This window comes from Euprymna scolopes, chromosome 20, assembly GCF_053919585.1.
Source record: "Euprymna scolopes isolate OS-2025 chromosome 20, ASM5391958v1, whole genome shotgun sequence".
NCBI lineage: Eukaryota > Metazoa > Mollusca > Cephalopoda > Sepiida > Sepiolidae > Euprymna > Euprymna scolopes.
The window spans coordinates 62926680-62935252 of record NC_136501.1 but is presented as its reverse complement, the minus strand read 5'-3'; the positions used below and the strand labels follow the sequence as shown (position 1 = coordinate 62935252).

The following is an 8573-nucleotide window of genomic DNA, read 5'->3' as shown; positions in this document are numbered from 1 at the left end:
CTTCCTCCAGAAGAGAAACCCCATTTTTATGTGGGATTGAAAAGATCAAACTTATGAGGCATTCAGGGCATCAGTCAAGGTGTCAAATACAATTAAAAATACTTTCAGACCACTACTAAAACTAAGCGTATAACACCTTTGTCTTTTTCTTTTATATAAAGAAATGATATTCATTAAACAATAATGAGATTAAATCTGAAATTAGCGTCTTTAAATTTGTAAAAAAAATACTAATTGCTCGGTGAGGGAGCAAATAAATACCCTTTTCTTGGACTTTGGGCCAAGATCAAAGTTTAGTATCTGTTCCGGCAGATACTGCAAGCAAAGACCATATGTGGGGCAACACCACATATAAGACCTTGGTCAATGTAGGTGCAACCCTTCATATCAATTGTCACTACCCAGCTCCCCTACTCCCCGGGGAGTTGGTCCTCATTCCCCCTTCGCTTCTCACTTTAAAAATCGGCCGTGTGCCTAATTTGCTCGGTGGGGAGCAAATAAATGCCCTGTCCGTAAAACTTTTGTGCTTGGCCTTTTGGCCAAGATCAAAGTGTAATATCTGTTCTGGCAGATACTGCAAGCAAAGACCATATGTGGGAGAAACCCCACATATAAGACCTTGGTCAATGTAAGAGTAACCCTTCATACCAATTGTCACTATCCAGCTCCCCTACTCCCCGGGGAGTTGGTCCCCATTTCCCCTTCACTCCTCACATTAAAAATCGGCCTTGTGCGTAATTTGCTCGGTGGGGGAGCAAGTAAATACCATTTTCTTGGCCTTTTGGCCAAGATCAAAGTGTAGTATCTGTACTTATTGTGATATAAATGGGAGATCACTTTTCTGTATTTATTTAATATAAAATGATCACCCACTTTACAACCAGTCAGTCTCAAAGCCATTCAAGTCATGCTCCAGATCATTCAAGCTGTTTTTGATGGATTCCAGTTATTTTTTAAGCATTCAAGTCGTTCTTAAGGTCATTCAATTCATCCTTAAGTTCATTAAAGTCATTCTAAGTCATTTACTTTTTATTTATTTAAGGCATTTCAGCCCATTTTTCGGTCATTTTAGTTTATATTTAAGAATTTCATGTCAATCCTACATTCACGCATTCATTCATTACACGAGAGCACGCGTCTAATGGCTACCGTCTTGTTAAGCTGGATATAAAACAATACGAGCACACACAAGCAGCTGGCCTTAATATAATAGATATTTAGGCGTTATTTATATAAGTTATGAATCTAATAACTATTTTTTTTTGTTTTTCAGATGGAAGAAAAGTTTTTATATATAATTTATTTCAACATTAAAACATAGACAGTTAGACAGGAGAAAATAGCTGAATATTTAAATGCATATCCAAATATCCATATAAACGGCTATATGTCTATCGGTCTGTCTGTCTGTCTGTCTGTCTGTCTGTCTTTCTCCATATTTTCAAACTCTATCTCCTCTAAAACTAAAAGTCGCAGTTTGGATTTTTTTTTCGGGCAGTTCCTTATGGGTCTTTAGCTGGTTAAAATTGTTCTTAAGGGGGTCAAAAAGGGTTAAATTGTTTTTAAGGAGGTCAAAAAGGGTTTTAATTGTTTTTAAGGGGGTCAAAAAGGGTTAAAATTGTTTTTAAGGGGCCCAAAAGGGTTAAAATTGTTTTTAAGGCGGTCAAAAAGGGTTACATTGTTTTTAAGGGGGTCAAAAAGGGTTAACATTGTTTTTAAGGGGGCCAAAAAGGGTTAACATTGTTTTTAAGGGGGTCAAAAAGGGTTAAAATTGAAAAAAATCGTTAAACATTTTGTACAGTCATCTTTTTTATTTTTAATTTTTAGTTTTTAATTGGTTTGTGAGCGTGTCACATTGGTACAGTGGTAACGTCACCAGCTTTGAATGCTACAGTTTCAGTTACAATTCTAGCTGATGGCACCTAAGTATTTTTATTTTACTTTTTTACGTGTCAAACGTGATTATTCCGTGTATATATATATATATATATATATATATATATATATATATATATATATATATATATGTGTGTGTGTGTGTTATTTTTGTTATCTAGTTTGTATAAATATAATTTTTATTATATATTTTTCTATTATAATTAAAACAAGTAAAACAAATAACAATGAGTTCAAAAACAGAATTTGAAAAATAAATAAAAATAAAAATAATCCATCTATATATCTATAAAAGTGAGAATGTGCGTCTGTGTAACGACACTTCTACACCTATATACTCAACGATTTTTTATCTAAAGATTAGAAACTTTGTATATAGGGTATTCAGATGTGGAAAACATTTTAATCCGTTTTATCCAAAAAAGGGTTGCTTAGGGATCAAAATTAAAAAAAAAAAAACATGCTACGTGGGGGTCGTCGGATTATTATTTGTTTGTCAGCTGTTTCACGAATGCGCATGCATGAATCGTTCACATGACAAATTCATTATCTTAAATATAAGTAGGTTGAAAAGCACATGCTGGAGAGCGTGTCAGGCTGGCCTAATGGTAATTGTACATGACTCACTGTCTTTAGGTTTTGGGTTCGATCTCAGCTCGAGTATTATTTTTTTTACTTACAAGAAGTAAATTGTTTAGAAGAACACATAATCTTCGCATACATATGTCTCAGTTTTTGTTTGAATTAAAATATAATATTTATTCGTATTTTACCGTCGGGCAACGCCGGGCGGCCTGATAGTCTATATGTCTATAAACGTGAAAATTTGTGTGTGTGTGTGTGTGTGTCTGTGATGATAATTATCAACCTATTGTACTCAAGGAATTTTTATTTAAAGACTGGAAATTTGGTATATAGGGTATTCAGATATATAGAAAACATTTTAATCTGTTTTCATCCAAAAATGGGGTCAAAATTGAAAAATCAGTACGTAGGGGACATCAGATTTTTATCTGTTTGTCAACTGTTTCCTGACTGTGAATCATTCACATAACAGATTATGTATGTTAAGAATAAGTAGGTTTAAAACTACTTTTAAAGATCGTGTAAAGCTGGTCTAATGGTTATTGTATTTTACTCACTGCCTTTATGTTTTGGTTTCGATTTACAACATCATGGAATAATTTACCCGGTGGACTAATTCGCAAATTAATTAAATAAATAAATAAATAATAAATAAAAATAAAAAAAACATAACAATGTCGTTCATCAAATTCCGTCTGTGTTTGTTGACAATATCACGTCAGCTGATATATTTGGGCTTACAATGAATGCTCTAGAAAAGTCACTTCTGATTAATGTTTACTTTTAAAATATGCAAACGAAGAAATGATTTGCGTAGATTTTAAATGGTGCCTCTTCTTTTATCGGAAATTTCAGTCATTAATAAGAAAAATTTAAAATAAAATAGTAAGGTACAACCGGGTGTGAACAGAGGATAACTCGATTTGTAGTGAAATGCTCTATAACTAAGTTATATCTCAAGATTATAATAATTTTTTTTTTTAAAGATGAAATGATTTGCTGAAATTTTATTATCTTCCTTTGCTGGTGTAACGTAAATTATTCCCTTGCAAAAAAGTGTTGTTGTTTTTTTTTAATCCAGAAAAAAGAAAAGCTATTTTTAAGGTCGGATTTTTTCAGTTTCGATACTTATCGGATGGCTCTCTGTACAAAACATATCTAAGAACACTGCCAGACATATAAATTATTTTTGTGTGAAATTTTCCAAAATTTAAAATACGGCTGTTGCTATTTTTGTTGTTTGCAAACCCCTAACCTCCTCATGATAAAAATGGCTTTCGGAATAGACACCCCATTTGGTCACTGGGGGTGGGGTTGTCACAAAATTTACTGAAAGGTTCAGAGTATTCTTCAAGGAATGGTTCAGGGTAAAGTTCAGGGAAAGGTATTTTGGTTGGCAAGACTGAAGTTATGGTGACAAAAATACAAACAAACAAACAAACAAACAAACAAACAAACAATAAAAAAAACTATTGAACCCTGTGTCCCTTAAAGGATACTAAATTCCTGTAGTCACCTGTACGTTACCAAATATAAATGTAAACGCTATTTAAGAAAGTGAACTTTTTAATTAAGTTGTAAAAGTAAACATTATAAACAGAACGGTTTATTTAAATAACAAACAATGGTGAATCTGGTTCCTAAACTTTAAATTAATCACGTTATTATTGAAAATATAATCATGCGAAAAGCTGAAATAATAGCGTTATTAATCTGAAAGCCATTGGGAGGGTGTTTAGTAACTAATCTGTGCTTCATCCTTAATGATGTAATAAAAAATACCGTAAAACATGAATTGTACTTGAAAAAACTATTTAAAAATTGCGCGGTGGTATCGCACTCTGCCATCATATGCATCCTAGATCAATAGCTACTTTAAAATTTGGTGGTTATGCTATTTGTAATTAGTGCTATCAAATTAAATTCAACTTTCAATTTATCTTCAGATATTTTAAACTATTTGTTTGCCGGAATTTTAAACGTAATTTTGTTTTCAGCATCCTGGAAAATCTATAACAGGGGTAATTTTAAAGGATTAGTCGAAGGTAGAAAGAATGTTAATATTTACCCTTTTTTGTTTCGTTATCTTTATATCTTTATAAAAATTAATTATTTGTCACTGTAAATGAAATAAATGTAAACAGCAAGGAAAATATGAAACTCCAATTTTTGTTTGGCAAAATAACACGACAAATAATCAATAAACCAAGTAATTTGTTTCCTAGTGATTTTAGTAACATATTAACGAAAAATAGTACTGGCAATATTTTAAATGAAGTGCGAATCATTTTTTCGAGATTCCGAAGATTGTAATCGGGGTATTTAATATGTAATGATTCTGGGAAGCCATGTTTTTGGTAATCTCTGGAGTGTTCGTTTTTGAATGACGTTCCTTTCATTCCGGAATATCACAATATGTAGATCTCAACCAATCAGATTTTGAGGGATAGGAAGAGGGAGAAATCATTATTTGTGTAAGGGTAAAGCGTTAACAGGAGGCGATATGTATGAATTCACTAGTCTGTTAATGACGGAGTTGACCCAGGAAAGTAGAAAAAAGTATAAACACCACGCTGTGTAAAACGGGGCCGTAAGCAGTCTGATCGAATAGGGGGTAAAATTTGAGCTACTTCCTCTGTAGGTTCTGACGATGATGAAGATGGTGCTCCTGGGAATAAATGTAATGTTTTAATATTACGGTATAATGTGTCTGTAATGGAGTTCTATAGTTATATAAGGTGATGGCTAATAGTGTAAACATAAAAAAAATTACGTGCCATCTGTTAATGTAAACTTACTGTATTTTGGTCCAGAGAGGAAAAATCGCGCCTCTTTTATTATATACAAGATACATATTCCGCCAACACCTCTAGTCTTGATAGAGGGGAGAATAAAACTTGCTATTATGATTTCTAAATGATCTGAAATAACAACAAAGGGAGACTTGATTCTAAATATTTCTCATACGTTATAGCTCCTCTCATTTGGAAATAGGGTGCGACTATGAATATCTCCAGTATCAAATAATCCTTATACACTGTGAAATTTACTTTATGTATGAAAATCAAAGAGGATAGATATAACATATGAGAAATATTTGAAATCAAGTCTCCTCTTGCCGTTATTTCAGATCATTTGAAACCATAGCAACAAGTTTTAGTTTACCCCTCCATAAACGCCAGAGGGTTTGGGGAAATATAAAATATTTTGTAATTTATATGCAAAACTAGGAAATCAAATGTCTATGATTGAAACATTTTATAACTATAAAAATGTGCCAAAAATAGGCTCTGGATGATGGATGGTTCCTTTAATGTACGAACTTACTACGCAATTCAGGTCATTACTTTTCAACGAATCTTCATTTCCTAAATTCTGATGAATAGTCGCTGAAGTTTAGAACTTATAAAATTGCCAAAAAAGACTATATATATATATATATATTTATTTATGTAGAAATATATTTTCTTATAATATACATCAATCCTTATTTAAGAAGCTCAATGTAATTACAGAGCAATACATTCTCTCTCTCTCTATTTAAAAAAAAAAATTATTATATTTTCACCCCAAACAAGGCAAATTGCCACTTTGGTGTAGTGGGGCTACTATCAGGGGCAACAACTATTGGGGTACTATGTAGGAATTTGGGCAGCAAGATGTCGGTTCACGTTACACTTGAACTTCTGCACGTCAGTACTGTTGGGGAAGTAGGGACCTGGAATGGAATTCCAAAGTCTAGCGGTTCTGGGGAAGAAACTACTGGAGTAGAAAGATCTTTTACATCTAGGGATCTCTACAGTGTGGGGGTGGGATTTAGCAGCCTGTCGGGTTTGTCGAGGGTGCTCACGTCGTGGGGCACAAGTGATTGCAGTTCGTCAGCGCATTCACCACTAAAATACTTGTAGAACAGGGAGAGGGATGCAACATTTCGTCGATGGGACAGAGGCTGAAGCTTAGACGCCAGTTTAGGGCCTATCAGGTTTGCGACTCTCTTTTGAACCTTGTCAAGGAGGGAGAGACTAGTAGCAGATGCACCAGCTCAAATGTGACAGCAATACTCCATACATGGGCGAATGGTGGCCTTATAGAGGTACATGATACTTTCGCGTGTTAGTAGTTGTCTAGCACGGTAGAGAGAGCCCACCTTTCTTGCAGCGGCCCTGGCAATGCAATTGTTCCAACTCATGTTTCCCGTGAACGTTAGGCCAAGGAGTTTGAAAGATGTACTCTCAGATAAAGAGTCGTTGGTCATTGCTATAAGGTGGTAGAGAGGGGTTCTTGTAATTATTGAATGAAACTAGTTTAGTCTTAGCAGCATTGAACGTGACCAACCATTTTTGTCCCCATTCCACTACAGATTGGAGGTCTTCCTCTAGTGTTTCTGCCATTTCTTTAGAAATATGTTCATTCGTCTTCCTGTCGTGCCTGCCATAGAGTGTAGTGTCATCAGCATATATACACATCTCAGAGGCAATTTTGTCGGGGAGGTCATTTATGAATATCAGGAACAATAGAGGTCTAAGGATAGACCCCTGGGGTACTCCCGCATTTATATCATATTGTTTAGATATACGATCGTCGAGGACAACCTGGATTTTTCTCTTATCTAAGAAGGATTTAAATATGTTAAGTATTCTACCAGTGATACCGTATGATCTAATTTTCCTGAGGAGACCCTCATGCCATACCCTGTCAAAAGCCTTAGGTATATCTAGAGTTACCGCTCTGCCCTCCCCTGCTTTGTCCAGTGAATGGTATATACGTTCAGAGATTACAGTTAGGATGTCTGCTGTGGAACGGGGTTGTCTAAATCCATATTGTTTGTCAGTCAGAAGGTTAGCATCTGTAAGGTGATGGACTAGAGCATGGTTAATTAAGGTCTCAAATATTTTGGCAAAAAGTGGGAGGAGGCTAATGGGGCGATAATTTGATGGGTCAGTGCTTTCGCCAGAATTCCTGAATACTGGTACAACAGAAGCAGTTTTCCAACAGCCCGGAAAGCAAGATTCATTAATCATTTATTGTAGAGCTTGGAGAGAACTGGAGCTACTTCAGCTGAGCATTTTTTTAATAGCACAGCTGGGATGAGGTCGGGTCCACATGCTTTTGAAGTGTGAAGGTTTTTTATGATAGCACGCACCTGAGCAAGGGTGATTTTCAGATCGTCTAGCGTGGCGTCTGTCCACATAGGAAAGTCAGGTAGGGGGTGGTTGGAAGGGTCCAGTGTGGAGTTTGAGGCAAACCGACTGGCAAGCATGTTAGCCTTCTCGGTTGCTTAGGAGACAACCTCGTGATTGTTGGTTAGTGGGGGAATTGTTGATTGCCCATTATTTACTACACTGTTGTAGATTTTCCAGAAGTCTCGAGTTCCTAGTTTTTGTGCTTCGATGCGTTTTTTAGTGGTTTCCGTAAATTCTCTCTTAGCTGTCGCTATTTCTTTCTTAACGTTATTTCTAGCTTCTATATACTTCAGTCTGTTTGAACTGGACGTATGTCGGTTAAATCTGTGGTATCCATGCTGCTTTTGAGCAATGGCAGTTGCGCAAGTCGAAGTAAACAATTGGGGAGAGTGGGGCTTACTATAAAATTTCCGCATGGGAACATGCGATTCGATTGCAGTTTTGAACCAGTCAGTGGTCTCGTTTGCACACTGTTCAGGAGGGAGAGAAAAAATATTTCCCCATGGGGCATCTCTGATTAGTTCCATGATGGCTTCCCAATCAGCCTTTTTATAATATCTCGTTGTTTTGAGCACTGGCTCTTCAGTTTTGGCTCTAGAGTTTAGGGCGATTTCAACCATTATCACTGCATGATCAGCGTTCGAAGGTGGGCTGTCGGCCTTCGTTATGCAATCATCGGGGACTGTGGTCAAAAACAGATCTCGAAGTGATGCGTGTTGTTCTTCCTGGTCAGGGAAACGGTTTGGAAACGTAACAATTTGTGATAGGAAGTGAGATATAGAGAAGCTATGAGATTTTCTGCCCGCTGCATCTGTGTAAGTACAGAACCCAAGCCAGTTTTTGTGGTGGGCATTAAAGTCACCAAATACTATATATATATATATATATATATATATATATATATATATA

At 35.7% G+C, this 8573-nt stretch overlaps 1 pseudogene; it reads left to right on the top strand.

Moving 5' to 3' along the window:
• Positions 1-765: 765 nt before the first annotated feature.
• LOC145241755 (U2 spliceosomal RNA) lies at positions 766-874 on the top strand (annotated as a pseudogene).
• The last annotated feature ends 7699 nt before the right edge of the window (positions 875-8573 follow it).